The sequence below is a fragment of the Delphinus delphis genome, chromosome 5 (assembly GCF_949987515.2).
Source record: "Delphinus delphis chromosome 5, mDelDel1.2, whole genome shotgun sequence".
Classification (NCBI taxonomy): domain Eukaryota; kingdom Metazoa; phylum Chordata; class Mammalia; order Artiodactyla; family Delphinidae; genus Delphinus; species Delphinus delphis.
In genome coordinates, this window is record NC_082687.1 from 40582772 (window position 1) to 40604707 (window position 21936).

General features: G+C 38.8%; 1 protein-coding gene across 1 annotated transcript in view; it reads left to right on the forward strand.

Annotated features, from left to right (window-relative positions):
* The first annotated feature begins 20100 nt into the window (after positions 1-20100).
* The window catches only part of LOC132425365 (placenta-specific gene 8 protein-like), a 29578-nt gene continuing 27742 nt past the window's right edge, over positions 20101-21936 (forward strand). Inside the window, exon 1 of the mRNA XM_060011669.1 lies at positions 20101-20195. The gene's annotated coding sequence lies outside the window, so the exon portion shown is untranslated. The remainder of the gene's footprint in view (positions 20196-21936) is intronic.

The window sequence follows — 21936 nt, forward strand, 5'->3', positions numbered from 1 at the left end:
GAAAGGGTATTGAGTTTAGTCAAATGCTTTTTCTGTATCAATTGAGGTGATCTTAAGAGTTTTTCTTTCATTCTGTTAATATAGTGTATTTCATTGACTGATTTTTGTATGTTGAACTACCCTTGCATTCCAGAGATAAATCCCACTTGGACAAGGTGTATAATCCTTTTAATGTGTTTGCTAGTATTTTGTTGAGGATTTCTACCTCAGTATTCATCAGGGATATTGGTCTGTAATTTTTTTTCTTTTACTGTCTTTGTCTGATTTTGGTATCAGGGTAATGCTGAACTCATAAAATGAATTTGGAAGTGTTCCTTTCTCTTTCTTTTTGGGAAGAATTTGAAAAGAATTGGTGTTAATTCTTCTTTAAATGTTTGGTAGAATTCTCCAGTGAAGCCATTTAGTCCTGGGCTTTTCTTTGTTGGGAGGTTTTTGATTACTAATTCAATCTTCTTACTAATTATAGGTCTGTTTTTTATTTCTTCATGATTCAGTCTTGCCAGGTTGTATGTTTCTAGAAATTTATTTATTTCTTTTAGTTTATCCAATTTGTTAGCACATAATTGTTGAAAATAGTTTCTTATGATCCATTGTATTTCTGTGACACCAGTTGTAATGTCTCCTCTTTCATTTCTGATTTTTGTTTGTTGAGACTTCTCTTTTTTCTCTTAGACTAATAATGGTTTGACAATTTTACGGATCTTAAAAAAAAACAACTCAATTTTGTTGATTTTTTTCTACTGTATTTTTCTTTTCTCTATTTCATTTATTTTTGCTCTAATCTTTATTAATCGTTCCTTCTGACAACTTTGGGTTTTGTTTGTTCTTCTTTTTCTGGTTCCTTGAGGCGTGAATTTAGGTTGTTGATTTGAGATCTTTCTTCATTTTTAAAATATAGGCATTTCCCTCTTAGTTGTGTTTTGCTACATCCCATAAGTTTTGGTATGTTGTGCTTTTGTTTTCATTTGTCTAAAGATATTTCCTAATTTCCCTTGTGATTTACTCTTACCATTGGTTCAAGGGCTAACCTCCCAGTTTTATGAGAAGAAAGTTTCTGTCTAAATGAGGCTATAGATCAGGACAAAGCAGGGCAACCTAACTGCAAGGGAGACTGGGAAATCTAGTTTCACTGTGTGGCCTGGAAAAGGAAATGGGCCACAGCCAAACTGCCTGGGTTTGAATTATGGTTCTATCACTTACTATTTGTGTGACCACAGAAAATTTGCTCAATTTTTTACAGCCACAGTTTCCTCTGCATAAATGAGAGTAATACCTATCTCATGGGGATGATATAGGGAATAAATGAGTTAATATATGTAGAGTACTCAGAGCAGTGCTCAGCATCTAGTAAATGCCATGTAAAGGTTAACTATTAACAGCATTAATATCCTGTAATCAAAATGCTCTACACTTTCCCCTCTGACCCAGAGTAAAAGCTGAACTCTTTACAGAAGAATGACTGCAAAACCCTTAAACAATCTGTTCCCAATTACCTGCTGCTCCCCTCACTATTCAGACCACCCTGACCGCTTGCTCTTCTTCGAAAGAGCCAGGCAAGCCCACACCTCAGGGCCTTTAACTTCCAGTGTCTCTGCCCAGAAGACTCTTCTCCAGGTGTTTGCATGGCTCACTCCAAAACTCCTTCAGACGTCTGCTCAAATGTACCTGCCCTGAAAAACTGCAAGCAGCCGCACTCCAATACTTCATATTCCCCTTTCCTACTTTATTATTTTTGTATCTTCCACTGCCATCTAATATGTCATGTATTTAACTTAGTTTTCATACGTATCTTTCTTCCCTGCCGGGCCTTAAGCTCTACGAGGGCAGGATTTTTTTCCTGTTTTTTCCACTTCTGTATCCCCAACACCTACAACAGTGAGTGGCATCAAGTGGGTATTCAGTAGCTGTTTATTCAACATATCAATAAGTTAGCAAATGAATAAATGGTGATTCTCCACTGACACTCTAACATCTCTGGTCTTATTAAATGTTTCTCACAATTGTGATGACTATGATTTCTGTACCGTCAGATATAGCACTAAAGGGGTTCAGAACAAGACTTCCCAAAATGTGCCACTTTGGCATGTGGATTATTTTGAGCTGAAGACAATCAAGACCCAGCAGACTCAAGAAGAACTTTTACCTCTCCCTTAACTGCTTAAAAGAATTTAGTTAGGGAAGCTGCCCAGAAAGAGAGCTCTTACCAGAGATAACTTTAATCTGAATGACCCAACTGCATGGCAGAACAAACATCTAATGACCAAACATCTGCCTTTCTCATCATTCTATAAATCACCACCTCCCCTTTGAAGCCCCAGGTCCCATCCCATTCCTTAGCTCAGGATGACATATAAGCCACAATTACCTGTGGCTCATATGTGGTCTCATTGTTTTTGTGGGGCTCCTGCACAAACATAATTAGATTTGTTTTCCTCCTGTTAATCTATCTCATGTCAATCTAATTAACGGGCCGGCCAAAGAACCTAGAAGTGTAGAGGAAAATACCTCCTCCCTTACACAACTCATTAATTATGTGCAACATGAAAGCTCTCTGTTTGAGGTAGATATAGAGCAACATATGAGACAAGGAAGTCCGTTGTCTCCTAGGAGCTGTGGTTTGACCAGGAACTGAATTACCTGAAATTGGGACAGTTCCAGAACGTCCAGAAAGCAAGATTCTTGTAGTCTTAGACCATAATCTGTAGAAGAGTGGCAAGAATAAAGTTTTTGTTGCATCTTTATAACCCAGGGGCCAGTGCAGTGACCCACTCAGCATGTTGAGTCTAGCATATTCTGAGCCTGGCAACATCCAATGACAGTGGTTCATACAGTATGTTAAAACGAACCTTAATTAGTTACAACCAGAATGCAAGTAACTGAAGAAACATGTTCTCCACCCCCCCACCCCCACCCCGCACCGCCCCTTTTTTTTAATGGTAGTGAAATCCTTCCAGTATTACAGTCTTTTGCAATTGTGTCTGGAAATCACTTTCTTGTCAACTGTTTCTATGATTGTGTCAATTTGCTGGAAGAGAGCAGTGCAGAAGTCAGTTTTTCAAGATTTGCATCAAGTCAAACAGCACTTTTTTCCCCATTTAGGTGGGATGTTCTTCCCTTGCTTAAAGTAGCACTAACAGAATAGGTGCTAGTTCCTCACCCAGGGGCTAAATTTAATTTTTGCTCCAAAATGAGTGTATTTAAACAAACATTTCACAGAGTGTATTGCACAGGATGTAAGAACACCGAAACCGGTTTCACTGGCCTGGGTGGGGTTGCACTTTCTACCCACAGTTCAGTTGCACCCACCTGTGCAGTAATTGAATCCTCCTACAAAACAAAACAAACTTGAATGTGTCTGGCTGCAGCCAACAGCAATTAAGGGCAGGGTCCTGAAGCTTTGTTTTCCCGAAGGAAAATACTTGGCTGTGACTCCCCTCCACACCATGATGCTCCCACCCCCTACCCCGCCCCAGCCTGGGTGAGGTTACTGTGTTTTACTCTCCCAAAGCACCCCTTTGCAATGCTTAGCATTTGTGATTGTCTGTAATTATCTGTCTTCTCACGGTACAACATTAGCTGGGGAAGGGACCGGCTCACTTGGATCACATTCACTACAGTATCCTGGATGCCTGGCACAGTAAGTGCTCAATAACTATGTATTAAAGACCAACTGACTGACAACCTTCTGGCTGTGATTAACATATGGGGAAGTCAAAAAAGCACCGCATTTAATCAGAGCACCTGAGTCCCATCTTGACTCTACCTTTTCTAGCTTTGTGACTCTAGGAAAGTCACCCAGGCTTTCTGAGCTTCCATTTCTTCATCTGCAAAATGAGAATTATAATAATTATATCCTCCTCTGGGGCATTTCCAAGGAGCAAATGTGATTATGGACCTGTAAGTGCTTAGTAGACATTCAAAGCATGTCAGCCAAATTCAGCTAAGTGGTGAACATTTCAGTGTTGATGCTATAGAAGATGGTAGAAAATGGGTAACTTAAAAATTGTAGATATGGCCATCTATGTCTTTGCCATCCAAAGTCAGTATATTTGAGATTAAAAGGATATTCATCACATATGGAAACTTGTGGAAGTGACCGCAAACAAACACACATTTATTATCTGCCTTCTCTTGTTCCAACTACTTGACTGCAAGCTCCTTGAAGCCAGGGAGCTCACTGAGTGCCAAGTCCTAGGTCAGGGTCAGGCCTAACTGTATTCAGTACACGTTTACTGAATGAACCTGATCTAAATGATCTCTACACTTCCTCCAGCTGTTGAATCCGCCTGTTCCTTCAGGCACAAGGCGTGTGACTAATGCCCGGGAATTAAATTTCTTTACCCATATCCAAACTCTGTCCAGCTTTTAGTGTTTATGAATCCACCCCTGAATTTTGTTTCCTCTTCGCATAGAATTATACCTAATCACAAATCCTCTGGATTAGCCAAATGACACACTAATTTCTATGGGTACGTACAGTTTCTGACTTCCCAGGGATGTCATAAGGACACCCATCCAGGCAGAAGTTCTAGGAAACTGGCCCAATAAGAAAAGTTACCATCAGAGTGGTTGCCTTGGGCTTGGGAGGAGGAGGAAATGGGAGTTGTTGTTTAGTGGGTATAGAGTTTCAGTTTTACAAGATGAAAACTTCTGGAGATTGGTGGCACAGAAAGTGAATATATTTAATAATACTGAACTGTGCATATAAAAATAAGTGAGTCAGTAAGTTTTATGCTATGTGTATTTTTACCACAATATTTAAAACTGTAATCACTGGAAGTCTCCACCATACACTCAAGAAAGAGGGTAAGACCCTCAAGGGACAAAGATATTGCATTTTATTTATAACAGATTTTATATAAAGCTTAGGTGTTCTTATCACCTCTGGAATTCTTACAGATATTGATACATAGAAGCACTGATCTATAGGGTCAAATGGGAATAAAATATTGAATATCATCCAAATATTTCATATTCCCAGACTGAAAACTGAGTTTAGAAAAGTGTGTCCACACTATAAAATAGTGTATAAAAGTTATTAAATGCACAAAAAACATGGACCCAAATTAACTCTGACATTTTAGAGTTTTTTCCCCAGCTTTATTGAGATATAATTGACATATAACATTGTGTGAGGAACTTCCCTGGTGGTCCAGTGGGTAAGACTCCACACTCCCAATGCAGGAGGCCCAGGTTCCATCCCTGGTCAGGGAACTAGATCCCGCATGCTGCAACTAAGACCCAGTGCAGCCAAAATAAATAAATAAATATTAAAAAACAAAACAACATTTTGGGAGTTTAAGGTGTACAACCTGTTGATTTGATACACTGACATATTGGAAAAGATTACCACCTGTAGCTAACACTTCCATCGTCACACGATTACTGTTTCTTTTTTGTGGTGAAAACATTTAAGATCTAGTCTCTTAGCAACTTTCAAGTATATAATACGGTATTATTAGCAGCATTTCGGTTTTGAACAAAAGTTTTGTAACTAGAAACTTCTCTAGCAACAACTGCAGACCTGGTCTTTGGCTGTTAATGTTCTACAGCTCCATTCAAGTTACTCTGCTGAATTTGCATGCCTTTTGTCTTCTTGTTTCACAAGGCAAGGTTACTAAATGCCTAAGAGAAATAGGAAGGGTTTCAATATTTACATTTCCCTTCTTTAGAAATTTTCTTCAGAAAATTATCTTTAGAGATAAATTTCATCCAACAGCTTTGCCGCTTGTCATATTTAAAATATTTTTTCAATGACAGCAACATTCTAATCACAGCAAAGTACAGTTAATCCAGGGCTATCTTGCATTCCTCACTCAGTTTTGTTTCTTAAAGCATTCAGCACCTTTGCCCCTGCCTCTTTACAAAAATGTTCTCTACTGCTTTGTCTACAGCTGTGGTTTTCTGTTTTTTCCTCCTCCTTCTACGACTCTATCTTTCCTGCTGCCTTTGCTCACATGGTTTTCTCCTCTGTTCACTCAGTGAATATTTCTGGAGGGACTGCAATGTGCCAGGCACTGTGCTCCCAACAGGGAGCAAAATGGATGTGGAGTCTGCTTTCTTGGGGTGCCCCTGAGAGAAGAGAGACAGATGTGGATCAAATCATCACAGTAAAAAATGCAGACTTGCGAATCCTGCTGCCTGTGGAACAAAAACAACATTCACAGGAAGATAGACAAGATGAAAAGGCAGAGGGCTATGTACCAGATGAAGGAACAAGATAAAACCCTAGAAAAACAACTAAATGAAGTGGAGATAGGCAACCTTCCAGAAAAAGAATTCAGAATAATGATAGTGAAGATGATCCAGGACCTCAGAAAAAGAATGGAGGCAAAGATCGAGAAGATGAAAGAAATGTTTAACAAATACGTAGAAGAATTAAAGAACAAACAGAGATGAACAGTACAATAACTGAAATGAAAACTACACTAGAAGGAATCAATAGCAGATTAACTGAGGCAGAAGAACGGATAAGTGACCTGGAAGACAGAATGGTGGAATTCACTGCTATGGAACATATTAAAGAAAAATGAATGAAAAAAATGAAGACAGCCTAAGAGACCTCTGGGAAAACATTAAACACAACAACATTCACTTTATAGGAGTCCCAGAAGGAGAAGAGAGAGAGAAAGGACCCGAGAAAATATTTGAGAGATTATAGTCGAAAACTTCCCTTACATGGGAAAGAAAATAGCCACCCAAGTCCAAGAAGCACAGGGAGTCCCATACAGGATAAACCCAAGGAGAAACATGCCGAGACACATAGTAATCAAATTGGCAAAAATTAGAGACAAAGAAAAATTATTGAAAGCAGCAAGGGAAAAATGACAAATAAACTACAGGGGAACTCCCATAAGGTTAACAGCTGATTTCTCAGCAGAAACTCTACAAGCCAGAAGGGAGTGGCATGATATACTTAAAGTGATGAAAGGGAAGAACCTACAACCAAGATTACTCTACCTGGTAAGGATCTCATTCAGATTCAATGGAGAAATCAAAAGCTTTACAAACAAGCAAAAGCTAAGAGAATTCAGCACCACAAAACCAGCTCTACAACAAATGCTAAAGGAACTTCTCTAAGTGGGAAACACAAGAGAAGAAAAGAACCTACAAAAACAACTCCAAGACAATTAAGAAAATGGTCATAGGAACATACATATCGATAATTACCTTAAACGTGAATGGATTAAATGCTCCAACCAAAAGACACAGGCTTGCTGAATACATACAAAAACAAGACCCATATATATGTTGTCTACAAGAGACCCACTTCAGACCTAGGGACATATACAGACTGAAAGTGAGGGGATGGAAAAAGATATTCCATGCAAATGGAAATCAAAGAAAGCTGGAGTAGCAATACTCATATCAGATAAAATAGACTTTAAAAAAAAGAATGTTACAAGAGACAAGGAAGGACACTACATAATGATCAAGGGATCAATCCAAGAAGAAGATATAACAATTATAAATAATTATGCACCCATAATGGAGCACCTCAATACATAAGAGAACTGCTAACAGCTATAAAAGAGGAAATCGACAGTAACACAATAATAGTGGGGGATTTTAACGCCTCACTTACACCAATGGACAGATCATCCAAAATGAAAATAAATGAGGAAACAGAAGCTTTAAATGACACAATAGACCAGATAGATTTAACTGATATTTATAGCACATTCCATCCAAAAACAGCACATTACACTTTCTTCTCCAGCGCACACAGAACATTCTCCAGGATAGATCACATCTTGGGTCACAAATCAAGCATCAGTAAATTTAAGAAAATTGACATCATATCAAGCATTTTTTGTGACCACAACACTATGAGATTAGAAATGAATTACAGGGAAAAAAACGTAAAAAACGCAAACACATGGAGACTAAACAACACGTTACTAAATAACCAAAAGATCACTGAAGAAATCAAAGTGGAAATCAGAAAATAGCTAGAGACAAATGACAATGAAAACATGATGATCCAAAACCTATGGGATGCAGCAAAAGCAGTTCTAAGACGGAAGTTTAAGCTATACAAGCCTACCTCAAGAAACAAGAGAAGTCTCTAGTAAACAATCTAACCTTACACCTAGAGGAACTAGAGAAAGAAGAACAAAAAAACCCCAAAGTTAGCAGAAGGAAAGAAATCATAAAGATCAGAGCAGAAATAAATGAAACAGAAGCAAAGAAAAAAATAGCAAAGATCAATAAAACAAAAAGCTGGTTCTTTGAGAAGATAAACAAAATTGATAAACCATTAGCCAGACTCATCAAAAAAAAGAGACAGAGGACTCAAATCATTAAAATTAGAAATAAAAAAGGAGAAGTTACAACAGACACTGCAGAAATAAAAAGCATCCTAAGAGACTACTACAAGCAACTCTATGCCAATAAAATGGACAACCTGGAAGAAATGGACACATTCTTAGAAAGGTATAACCTTCCAAGACTGAGCCAGGAAGAAATAGAAAATATGAAAAGACCAATCACAATTCATGAAATTGAAACTGATTAAAAATCTTCCAACAAACAAAAGTCCAGGACCAGATGGCTTCACAGGTGAATTCTATCAAACATTTAGAGAAGAGTTAACACCCATCCTTCTCAAACTCTTCCAAAAATTTGCAGAGGGAGGAACACTCCCAAACTCATTCTATGAGGCCACCATCACCCGATACCAAAACCAGACAAAGATACTACAAAAAAAGAAAAGTACAGACAAATATCACTGATGAATATAGATGCAAAAATCCTCAATAAAATACTAGCAAACAAAATCCAACAACACTTTAAAAGTATCATACACCATAATCAAGTGGGATTTATCCCAGGGATGCAAGTATTCTTCAATATATGCAAATCAATCAATGTGATACACCATATTAACAAACTGAAGAATAAAAACCATATGATCATCCCCATAGATGCAGAAAAAACTTTTGACATATTTCGACACTGATTTATGATAAAAATTCTCCAGAAAGTGGGCATAGAGGGAACCTACCTCAACATAATAAAGGCCATATATGACAAACCCACAGCAAACATCATTCTCAATGCTGAAAAACTGAAAGGATTTCCTCTAAGATCAGGAACGAGACATGATGTCCACTCTCACCACTATTATTAAACATAGTTTTGGAAGTCCTAGCCATGGCAATCAGAGAAGAAACAGAAATGAATAAAAATTGGAAAAGAAGAAGTAAAACTGTCACTGTTTGTGGATGACATGATACTATACATTGAGAATCCTAAAGATGCCATCAGAAAACTACTAGAGCTAATCAATGAATTTGGTAAAGTTGCAGGATACAAAATTAATGCACAGAAATCTCTTACATTCCTATACACTAATGATGAAAAATCTGAAAGAGAAATTAAGGGAACACTCCCATTTACCATTGCAACAAAAAGAATAAAATACCTAGGAATAAACCTACCTAAGGAGACAAAAGACCTGTATGCAGAAAACTGTAAGACACTGATGACAGAAATCAAAGATGATAGCAACAGATGGAGAGATATACCATGTTCTTGGATTGGAAGAATCAATATGGTGAAAATGACTATACTACCCAAAGCAATCTACAGATTCAATGCAATCCCTATCAAATTACCAATGGCATTTTTTATGGAACTAGAACAAAAAATCTTAAAATTTCTATGGAGACACAAAAGACCCCAATTAGCCAATGCAGTCTTGAGGGGGAAGAAAACGGAGCTGGAGGAATCAGACTCCCTGACTTCAGACTATACTACAAAGCTACAGTAATGAAGACAATATGGTACTGGCACAAAAACAGAAACATAGATCAATGGAACAAAATAGAAAGCCCAGAGGTAAACCCACACACCTATTGTCAACTAATCTATGACAAAGGAAGCAATGATATACAATGGAGAAAAAACAGTCTCTTCAATAAGTGGTGCTGGGAAAACTGGACAGCTACATGTAAAAGAATGAAATTAGAACACTCCCTAACACCATACACAAAAATAAACTCAAAATGGATTAGAGACCTAAATGTAAGACCAGACACTATAAAACTCTTAGAGGAAAACATAGGAGAACACTCTTTGACATAAATCACAGCAAGATGTTTTTTGATCCACCTCCTAGAGTAATGGAAATAAAAACAAAAATAAACAAATGGGACCTAATGAAACTTAAAACCTTTTGCACAGCAAAGGAAACCATAAACAAGACAAAAAGACAACCTTCAGAATGGGAGAAAATATTTGCAAACAAATCAACAGACAAAAGATTAATCTCCAAAATATATAAACAGCTCATGCAGCTCAATAGTAAAAAAAAGAAACAACCCAATCCAAAAATGGGCAGAAGACCTAAATAGACACTTCTCCAAAGAAGACATACAGATGGCAAGGAAGCACATGAAAAGCTGCTGAACTTCACTAATTATTAGAGAAATGCAAATCAAAACTACAGTGAGGTACCACTTCACACCAGTTAGAATGGGCATCATCAGAAAATCTACAAAGAAGAAAAGCTGCAGAGGGTGTGGAGAAAAGGGAACCCACTGGCACTGTTGGTGGGGATCTAAATGGATACAGCCACTATGGAGAACAGTATGGAGGTTCCTTAAAAAACTAAAACCAGAATTACCATATGATCCAGCCATCCCACTACTGGGCATTTACCCAGAGAAAACCATAATTCAAAAAGACACATGCACCCCAATGTTCACTGCAGCACTATTTAAAATAGCCAGGTCATGGAAGCAACCTAAATGCCCATCTACAGACGAATGGGTAAAGAAGATGTGGTACATATATACAATGGAATATTACTCAGCCATAAAAAGGAATGAAATTGGGTCATTTGTAGAGAGGTGGATGGATCTAGAGACTGTCATACAGAGTGAAATAAGTCAGAAAGAGAAAAACACATATCGTATTTTAGTGCATATATGTGGAACCTAGAAAAATGGTACAAATGAACTGGTTTGCTGGGCAGAAATAGAGACACAGATGTAGAGAACAAACATATGGACACCAGGGGGGAAAGCAGCGGAGGGGTGGCGGTGGTGGGATGAATTGGGTGATTGGGATTGACATGTAAACACTGATGTGTATAAAATTGATGACTAATAAGAACCTGCTGTATAAAAAAATAAATTAAATTAAAATAAAAAATTAAAAAGAGAAAAAGAAATGCGGACTTGCAGTGACAGCCCATGACAGGGGCAGTGGGCCATGGGGAGATAAGGCAAGGTCACTGGGGCTCAGATCTGAAGGATGGGTAGGCATCTGTGGACCAGGTGAAGCAGTGAGGCCATAACCCCAATGTTCAGTCTCAGGCAGCTCCATCGTCACCAACACCCTTCATTTGCATGGTGCTTGGCAGTTTTCAGCCACTACCACACACCACACATACATCATGCTGATGCTCTGTGGAGGGGAGGGCAGGCATTAGTAGCTCTTCATGTAGTTGAGGACACAAGATTCAGAGCCATTAAACAGTGTACCCAGAATTTCGTGGTCAGTAATTAGTACCACTGGACTGACCCCAGGTCTCCAACCCTAAGTCCTGGGAATACCATTTTCTTTTCCTTGGTGACTCACTCACATGACTGCAACAAAAATTTCTCAGACCCACTTCCCTGGTTCTTCCTTCTCTTCAGATGCATGTTTCACATTAGCAGCTGGATATGCGAGCATCCAAATAGTGATTATTAGTCTTCTACAAAAACCAGTTTTGCTTTTAAAGTTTCTTACATTTGTTCTAATAATTTTTTTTATTATTTTTTTAATTTATTTATTTTTTTTGCGGTACGCGGGCCTCTCACTGTTGTGGCCTCTCCCGTTGCGGAGCACAGGCTCCGGACGCGCAGGCTCAGCGGCCATGGCTCACGGGCCCAGCCGCTCCACGGCATGTGGGATCCTCCTGGACCAGGGCACGAACCCGTGCCCCCTGCATTGGCAGGCGGACTCTCAACCACTGCGCCACCAGGGAAGCCCTGTTCTAATAATATTGTTGTGCCAGAATCTTGGATTCATTCTCTTCTTCTTTGCCTTGGCTTTTGGTAAGTCATCCAATCCACTGAGGGTCCCTTCACAAAGACTTGTACATCTATTTCTCCAATGTCATCTCCATTTCTATTCCCTTTATTTTTGTCACTGTTTCTTCAGACCTATCAGGCGGCAAATGTCTGTTGTGACTACTGTGTGTAAGACACTGTGTTGCCCTCAAGGAGTTTACAATCCAAAGAGAAGATAAGACACACCTACAAACATCCAGAGATTAGAATATCACAAACATCCAAAGTGCTATATCATTATATAAATACTTTAAAAGTACTTCACGGGACTTCCCTGGCGGTCCAGCTGTTGACTCCGTGATTCTACTGCAAGAGGTGCAGTTTCGACCCCTGGTTGGGGAGCTAAGATCCCACATGCCTCGAGGTGTGGCCAAAAAGTTAAAAAAAAAAAAAAGTACTTCACATGTGTCAAGAACTTTTCTAGCCACAGAAGAAGACATGCTTTCTGTGCTTGAGAGGACTTACAACTGAGGAGGGAGGGAAGGACCAACGTGTAAGCTCCATGAGGGCAGGGATTTTTGTCTGCTTTGGTTCACTGCCATATCCCTAGCCTTTAGAATGTTGCTGGGCACATAGCAGGGCCTTAGGAAATATTTGTTGAAGGAATGAATGGGTGAGCACATCTGTAACAGCCCTCTGGCTTCACTTTGCTGTTTTTCAAAGGTCCCCACCTAGAATACAAGCGTGAACTGAGGCCAGACTGGCTACTAGTTTACAAGAGCAATACATACACTCAAAATTTTCCCACCCCTCCCACAGTGACCAACTGTTCTTAACCCCAACATGTGATCCTTGATTCTTTTTTGGGGATGAGTTATTGCCCAGGGAGCTCTTTAAATCCTCATGATAATAGGTTCTCTGTGGGTTCATCCCATCAATCCACCTGGGTAAATGTTCACTGAACCCAACTGGCTACAGTCCCAAAATACCACTCCTCACCCACACCCCCATCACCTTCAGATTACCTGAACTCTTTACCTCAAGATAAACCTTATTAATATTTTGATGCATCTCATTATATATTCATACATCTAGTATAATTTTACATGAAAGGGATCATTTCGTACATTATTTTTATTGTGGATACTTCTTCTTTCTCGTCTCTCCTTTTGTCCCTTCATAGCAGCATCTTGCCCTCCATCTCCACCCCAAGTAAGTCATGTTAACAACCTCGTGTGTCTCTCCATACCTTTCTCTTACACAATTCTCTACAGATTTACATATGCATACATGGATATGGCTTTTTGTCACGACTTTACAAAACTGAAACCATATCTACTTTCTGCATCTGGCTTTTCCCACTCTAGAGTACAAGGCAAAAATCCCAGCAAGTCATCTGTTAAACTTCTACTTCATTCTTCTGAAAGGCCACATTATATTCCGTAGTGCAGATTTGTCACAGTTTATTTATTCATTCTCCTTTGGTGGACATTAATTTTGTTTCTAGCTCTTAGCCACTATGAGCAATGCTATAAAAACATCTTTGCATGTTTGTTATAGGATAGAGTCCTGGGAGGGGCATTGTTGAGTCAACAGATACGTGTATTTTATTTTTAGAGAAGTTTCATTCAGGTAACAAAAAAATATATCATTTATTATGTGAAAGACACAGTTTTAAGCATTTCATGAATATTAATTCATTTATTAATGCTATGTTGCCTTCCAAAAATGCTCTAACACTTTCCATTTCCACCAATAGGAAACACTTCCTATATTCCACTAGCAAGTAACAGTATGACTCCTTTTCACTTTTGCCAATCTAATGAGTGTCAGGTAATATCTTACTGTTACTTAAGTTTGCATTTCCCTGGAACTAGTGGATTTAAGCATCTTTGTGGGTCTTTGGAGTTGCTCTTCTGCATTTTGCCAATTCATTTCTGTTGCAAGTTTTCTGTTGGGTTGTTGATTATTTTTCTTATCAATTCGTAAGAGCTCTTTGTATATTAAAACAAATCAATTCCTTTTCTATTGTATGCATTATTAATATTTTCAGATCTATTGTTGGCCTTGTGGACTTTGCTTATGATAGGTTTTGCTTTAAATTTTTTACAAATTTCATGTAATCAAATACGGTTAACTTTATAGCTTCCGGGCTTCTTTGTCCATGTAGTTGCCTAGATTTTTAAGATTATATCTAAGACTTTAATTCATCTGCAGCTTATTTTCTTATATGGCATAAGGTGGAGTCCATTTTTATTTTCTTCCAGAAAGAAGTCAGTTGTTTATTAAATGGCCCATTTGATAAACCTCTTTCTCCGGAATTAAACTACCTATTTCCCCCAAATTAGACTACCACCTTTTCCCTATATGAATGCCTCATTGGAATCTGAGTCTATGTCCACACTGCACTGATTTGATTATGGTAGCTTTAGGTTCTGATTATCTGGTACTGTTTCCTTTTTCATAGTTTCCTTAACCTCTTATTGGACATTTATTTTCCCCAGTGAACTATATGATCATCTTAACCAATTCCAAGAAAAAAAAAAAGCAACCTTGTTTTTATCCTAATGGAAACTGCATGAAATCAATTTTAAAAGAATTGACTTTTTCATGATATAAGATTTCTCATCTAAAAACATGGAAGACATTTCCAGCTATTCAGCTCTATTTTGTGTTTTAACAAGACAGTAAGTTTTTTTCTCTGTATTTTCTGTTACTTTCTTATTAGAATTATTCCTAAAGTAATTTATAGTTTTTATCACTATTATATATGGAAAAATATGTTCCCATTTTAATTTTTTTCTGGCTCTTATTAGAGCAGAAAAAAAACTTTAGATTCCTGTATATTTATCTAGCATCCATCCACCTTATCACATTCTCTTAAGATAATATTTGCTATTGGTTTGGGGTAAATAGTCTTTTGCCTATTTAAATAATTTTCTCCTATACCTACCTACTTAAAATTTTTATTCAGATTGAATGGTTGCTGAATTTTCACAAGTGTTGTTGGAATATCTACTGATGTTTTCTCTTTTTTAGTTTATCAGTGTAATAGATTATGGTGATGGATTTGGATATTGAACCACTCATGTGATTGTGAAATAAAACTTGCTTATTTACTGTTTTTTTTTTTTTTAATTTTTTTTTTTTTTTTTTTTTTTTTTGCAGTACGTGGGCCTCTCACTGTTGTGGCCTCTACCATTGCAGAGTACAGGCTCCGGACATGCAGGCTCAGCGGCCATGGCTCACGGGCCTAGCCGCTCTGCGGCATGTGGGATCTTCCCGGACTAGGGCATGAACCCATATCCCCTGCATCAGCAGGCGGACTCTCAACCACTGCGCCACCAGGGAAGCCCTGTTTTTGTATTTTTTGATGTAATGAAGTCTTCTATAATCTAATATTTTATTTATAATTGTCCTCTCTAAATCATCAGTGAGATTAATCTATAATTATAATTGTAATTAATAATTATAAGTAATCTATACTTTTTTCTTTCTTAAGTTTTGGTATTAAAATTATATTGGCTTCAAAACATGAATTTAAAAGATTTTTCTATGGCTTGGAGTAGCTAAACCTCCATTTCTAACCAGCTCCCAGGTGATGCTAATACTACCAGTCCATGGACACACTTTGAGTAGCAAGGGTCTAAATTACTTAGCACTGGAATTATCAGACTTTAGAGGTAAATTAAAACTCAGCTGTGAGGCCATCTGGTCCTAGAGTCTTCTCACTGTTGACCTCCAAGCACCTTATCATTGGTCCATTCATGTTTTCCCTCTCTTCTAGGGGTCTGTTTTAATAGTTTGTATTTTGCCAGGAAATCATACATTTCCTGTAGGCTTTTGTGGTCAATGCTGTAGAGTTGCCTAGAGTGAGTCTCTCAAATTTTTAAATTTCTCAGGTTCCTGTAGTTATGACTCTTTTCTCCTTCCTAACCTCTTCTATTTTTTTCTCTTTTTTTCCTCTCTTCAACCTTGCACGTTGTTTGTCTGTTTTATATAAATATATAGTTTATCAATCTATTCAATAAACTTTCGAAGTTATTTCCAGTAGATTTTGACTAATTTATCCTTCTTACTATTTTATTCTTTCTATTATTTTTATATAATATTAATTCAACTTTTGCCTTTATTGATTTCAATTTCCTGATTTCTTTTTCTAAATTTTTAAGATGACTATTTAGTTCCTTTATTTTTTTGGTTTTACTTTTAAATTGTGAAGGCATTTTAGAGCTCTAAATGCTCCTCTTAGTACTGTTTTCAGGGTCCTATAAATCTCAATAGAAGTGGATTCTTTTTCATTGGTTTCCAGAGAGTTATGAGTTCCCTTTTATTTCCACTTTGATCCAAGACTTAGCAGGGAGTTTTTCCCTTAATTTCTAACTATTTACAGTTTTTAGGTCACCTTTTATCATGTATCTATAACTTTTCATTTTTATGAAAAAAATATTTTCTTTATTTGTAGGATGGAAGAAGTCCTTATATGTACTATATCAAGTTATTTTATTATGTTATTTGGCTCATCTGAATAATGTTTTGACTAGTAACATTGTATTATTTTGTTGGTCTGAATGATTTTTTTTTCCACGCAGCATGTGGAATTTCCCCAATCAGGGATCGAACCATACCCCCTACAGTGGAAGCACGGAGTCTTAACTACTGGACCACCAGGGAAGTCCTTTCCAGTTTTATGCAGATAAAATTGACAAACAGCACTGTATAAGTTTAAGGTATACAGCATAATGAATTTTTTTTAACTATTAATTGTGGCTAATTGTGAGAGGTATTTTGAACTCTCTCATTTTAACTGCATATTTATCAAGTTTTCCTTACCTACATGTATTTAGCTTCTAAGTCCTTTGATGTCTACTTTATGACTGCTACATCTTTATTGTTTGTCTTTTATCACTATATAATAATGTTCTTCATACTCTAAATGCTTTTAGCCTCTGCAGTTCTATCGCATCTGATATTAATGTTACCACTCCTGCTTTCATTTGTTTTTCACTTGTTTAATATTTCTCTACCTATCATTTTATTTTCACGTTTTTATTATCACCTTGATTCAAGTATGAATCAATATGTCCAGTGAGCCACATCTTCACACTGATATATTTCTAGTACTTCAAACTTTAGCATTCTAACACTGAGTTCATCATTTCCCCCCTAAAACTCTTTCCTCTTCTTTATTTTCTATCTCAGTTGTGATAGAAAGCTCTTGTTCTGCTGTTTGTTCTGAAGAGAGTATCCAGATATCCTTTTGCTGGACCATCCCTCCCTTGCTTCCAGCCCAGGAGCTCTGGATGGCGTTTCCTCATGCCTGCTTCAGGATGGGCATGTTACTACAGCCTAGACAATTAAACATCACCTTCTCCTAGCCTGAGGTACCCAAACAGAACTAATGCACTACAACCGGAATCAAAAAGATGGTGGCTGTCTTTCAGAAGAGGCACTTCGGAGCGCAGACTTGGAAACCAGACCACCTGGGCTCAGATCCTGGCTCTGTCTCTTACTTTAACTTCGAGCTAGTACTTAATCTGCCTCAGTTTTCTTACCTACCTCATTCTTATGAAAATTACAAGTGTCGATATACGTAAAAAGTTAGAGCAGTTGCCTATTATGTAAGAAAATGTGAGTGTTCTGTTAGAATGGGAATCATCAGAAAATCTATGAACAACAAATGCTGGAGAAAAGGGAACCCTCTTGCCCTTTTGGTGGGAATGTGAATTGATACAGCCACTATGGAGAACAGTATGGAGGTTCCTTAAAAAACTAAAAATAGAACTACCATACGACCCAGCAATCCCACTACTGGGCATATACCCAGAGAAAACCATAATTCCAAAAGACACATGCACCCCCATGTTCATTGCAGCACTATTTACAATAGCCAGGTCACAGAAGCAACCTAAACGCCCATCGACAGACAAATGGATAAAGAAGTTGTGGTACATATATACAATGAAATATTACTCAGCCATAAAAAGGAATGAAATAGGATCTTTTGTAGAAACGTGGATGGATCTAGAGACTGTAACACAGAGTGAAGTAAGTCAGAAAGAGAAAAACAAATATCATATATTAACGCATATATGTGGAATCTAGAAAAATGGTACAGATGACCCGTTTTGCAGGGCAGAAATAGAGACAGAGATGCAGAGAACAAACGTATGGACACCAAGGGGGGAAAGTGGCAGGGGTGGTGGGGGTGGTAGTGTGATGAATTGGGAGATTGTGATTGACATGTATACACTGATGTGTATAAAATGGATGACTAATAAGAAAAAAGTGAGAGTAAAAAGTTTTGCTAAAAATTAAAAAAAAAAGAAAATGTGGGTGTTAACTATTGTTATTCTTTACCTATTTATTATACAGGATCTGGGAGGACAAGCCTGGAGCTGTTGGCAGCCCCTGTACCACTATAGGGCACATGAAGTCTGAGAAGGAATGAAGTTGGCATGAAGCAGAGCAGAGCCAAGATCACTGGGCCCTGATCACAGGATTGGGCCTGGGTCCCGAAGCTGGTTGTACCCAGGATTTTTCAGACGTGAGGCAATAAATCCCTTTTTTTGCCTAATATTCTGTGACTGGAGTCAGAAATAGTCTTAAATGATACAACCGTCAAGCAGTATGCCAAGCTAGAAACTTGAGACCCATTTCAATTTTTCCCTCTCACTGTCCACATTCCACATAGCAAGTCTGCAGATTCTATCCAACACTTCCTCAACTTCTTTCCATTATGATTCCTTTTTCTCACATCCTTAACTCAAGGGAGGAAAAAAAAAAAAAGCAGTATTTGCTGAGTACCTATCACGTACTTATAGACTGCTAGGACATGTTCACTTTAAAAAAAAATAAATTTATTTATTATTTATGTATTATTATTTGTGGCTGCACTGGGTCTTTGTTGCTGCGAGTGGGCTTTCTCTAGTTGTGGCGAGCGGGGGCTACTCTTCACTGCGGTGCACGGGCTTCTCATTGCAGTGGCTTCTCTTGTTGCATGGGCTCTAGGCACGTGGGCTTCAGTAATTGTGGCTCACGGGCTCTAGAGCGCAGGCTTAGTAGTTGTGGTGCACGGGCTTAGTTGCTCTGCAACATGCGGGATCTTCCCGGACCAGGGCCCATACCCATGTCCCCTGCATCGGCAGGTAGATTCTTAACCACTGCGCCACCAGGGAGGCCCCATGTTCACTTTTAATTCTGACAGTAACTCTATGAGGAATTGGAAGCACAGAGATGGTGACTAACTAGTCCAAGTTCACACAGTGAGCCAGTGGTGGTGATTCCCACTCCAGAGGCCACACTTGGCACCACTATGCCATACTGTCTTGATAAACATTTACTCAACGGCTGACCCCAGGAGCAACATCTACAGAACTCCACCCCAGGCAGTGCCCACATGACACAGGCCAGTGGCTACTTAGTCCTTTTTGAAAGCAGCAATGACCCTCTCTAAAGCAGTCTAGTCAATATCAGGAGTCACACACACCCAACCTGATCACTTTTCTCAGGGAATTGGTCATCAACCACTAAATCTACCCATTCTCAGCCCCAAACCTTGTGGAGCCTGTTTGCAAAGAAAAGAGCAACACTAGCTAGGTTGTGGCCATGCCACATCTTTCAATCCTAAAAAGACAAACAAGGGACTTCCCTGGCAGTCCAGTGGTTAAGACTTTGTCTTCCAATGCAGGGGGTGCAGGTTTGATCCCTGGTCAGGGAGCTAAGATCCCACATGCCTCGTGGCCAAAGAACCAAAACATATAACAGAAGCAACATTGTAACAGATTCAATAAAGATGTTGAAAAAAAAAAAAGGCAAACAAATGGCAAACAAAAAAAGACAAACAAATGGTGATTTTCTCAGCTGGAATTCACACACACACACACACACACACACACACACACACACCAGTTCACCAGTCTCCTTAGAAATATAGTTCTTCATGGAGTCTTTCCTGAATAGTCATATAAAACTCTTTCTGCCACCATTCCTGGGTTCCTCACATAGTCAATTAGAATGCTTATTGCTTCTCCTACAGCTGTCTCCTTTCAGTTCCTCAAATCTGCTGAGCTCACACTGGGACTTTTGCCTGAGACTGGGACACTCTTCCCACCTGTCTCCACAGAGCCAGCACCTGCTCTTCCTTGGATGTCTGCTTCAGGGAGGCCTCTCCTGCCCACCCTGCCTAAGGTAGGTCCTGCGTTCCCACCACCGCCTTATTCAGAACCTCAGTCCCTTGACGACTCTCTTCCCAACGCTTAGAACAACATGCTACTATTTTATTCACTTGTATGCTGACGTGGGGTTTGTTTGTGTTTGCATGTGTTTTCCTCATCTTTCTCCTTTATTAGAATGAAACCGAACAGGAATCTTGAGAGCAGGAAACCTGTTTGTTGCTGTTGTATCCCTAGTATCTCACATAGGCCTGATGTATAGCAAGTACTCTGTCTCTGTCTCTGTCTCTCTCTCTGTCTCTGTCTCTCTGTCTCTCTCTGTGTCTCTCTCTCTGTCTCTCTGTCTCTCTCTCTCTCTCTCTGTCTCCCTCTCTCTCTCTCTCTCTCTCTCTCTCTCTCTCTCTCTCTCTATATATATATATATATATATATATATATATATATATGTGTGTGTTTGTTGAGTGAACGAATAAAACAACCAGAGATTAGACCATAGCACCTGGGGGGTCTGATTTCACTCCAATCACAGATGACCTGGTGCACCCCTTTTAAAACACTTGATTGGTATAAATGGGCAGAATGGGTAAAGTCCCCAAACCCTGGATGCTTCTCCTTTTGATAGAATTCCACTGATCCCCAAATGATTCTTTTCCTATTCTTATGTAGCTTGCTTAGACCATAATGCTATAAAGACATTTTAGTGTGATACCACCAGTCCCTGAATTTCTCTCATGCCTCTGTCTGGCTTGGCCTCAGCTTTAAAGTCATGTTAATGACAGAGGCCTCCACCTGTCTTTCAAAGGGCTCAGCGTCCAGCTGGGGAATGAGGCAGGTGAGATACCCTACTGTGGAGGAGAGGGGTACCCAGCAGGCTCTGGAAGAACCTAAAAAACAGAGTCTTGTCCTGAGGAAGAGCAGGGGTGACAGGGGAGGGGAAACACGACTCTACTGCGTATCCTCTGTGTATCTGGGTTCTCCCATATTATCTCGTTTAATCCTCACCATGGTCCTGTGATGTGGATGTTTTCACCACCATTTTATAGTTGAGAGTTGTAGTGGAAAAATATGGGCTTTTATGTCAGATTAGCCTGGATTCACATTTCCCCCTTCCCAAATTAGCTGCTGTAGGGCCCTGGGGCAAGCTACTTAACTTCTCTGGGCTCAGTTTCTTTATTTCTATTATAAGGCTAGTAACAATTACAGTTGCTATGAATATCTTATGATGAAGATACATGACACATTCGTTGAAGTGATTTTGTGCTCAGCACATACTAGATACTCAATACATCATAACCTTTTTTATTAAGAGATTTGCCCAAGAGTCACATAATAAGTGGCCTGGAACTTGATGACCTCTTGCTTTGTAGGATCCTAAGGATATTGTCTCTAAGGCCATTTGGTTTGTCTCATTTCCCAGGTCATGAGCTCTTCCAGGACAGGGATGGTATCACCTCTTTACCTCTTTTTTGGTTTAGTGGCCTATATATGCAGTGGTTATAACTCACACTCCAGTCTCCTGCAGTAAGATAGCATGGATTATGCTGATAATTAGGTTTTCTACTCAGTGGTATGTGTGAATATTAATAGACTAGGCAAATGGTCCTCTGAAATAAGTGAGCACCCAGGTCCCCCTGTCCCCCTTATCCTCCACCTCAAAGAACAACTCCCTCTGTACACACATCTAACCAAGGAGAACATAAAACAGTTTCAGTCATGTGACTCATTCGTGTTTTATGCACAAACATCGTGAAAGAAAA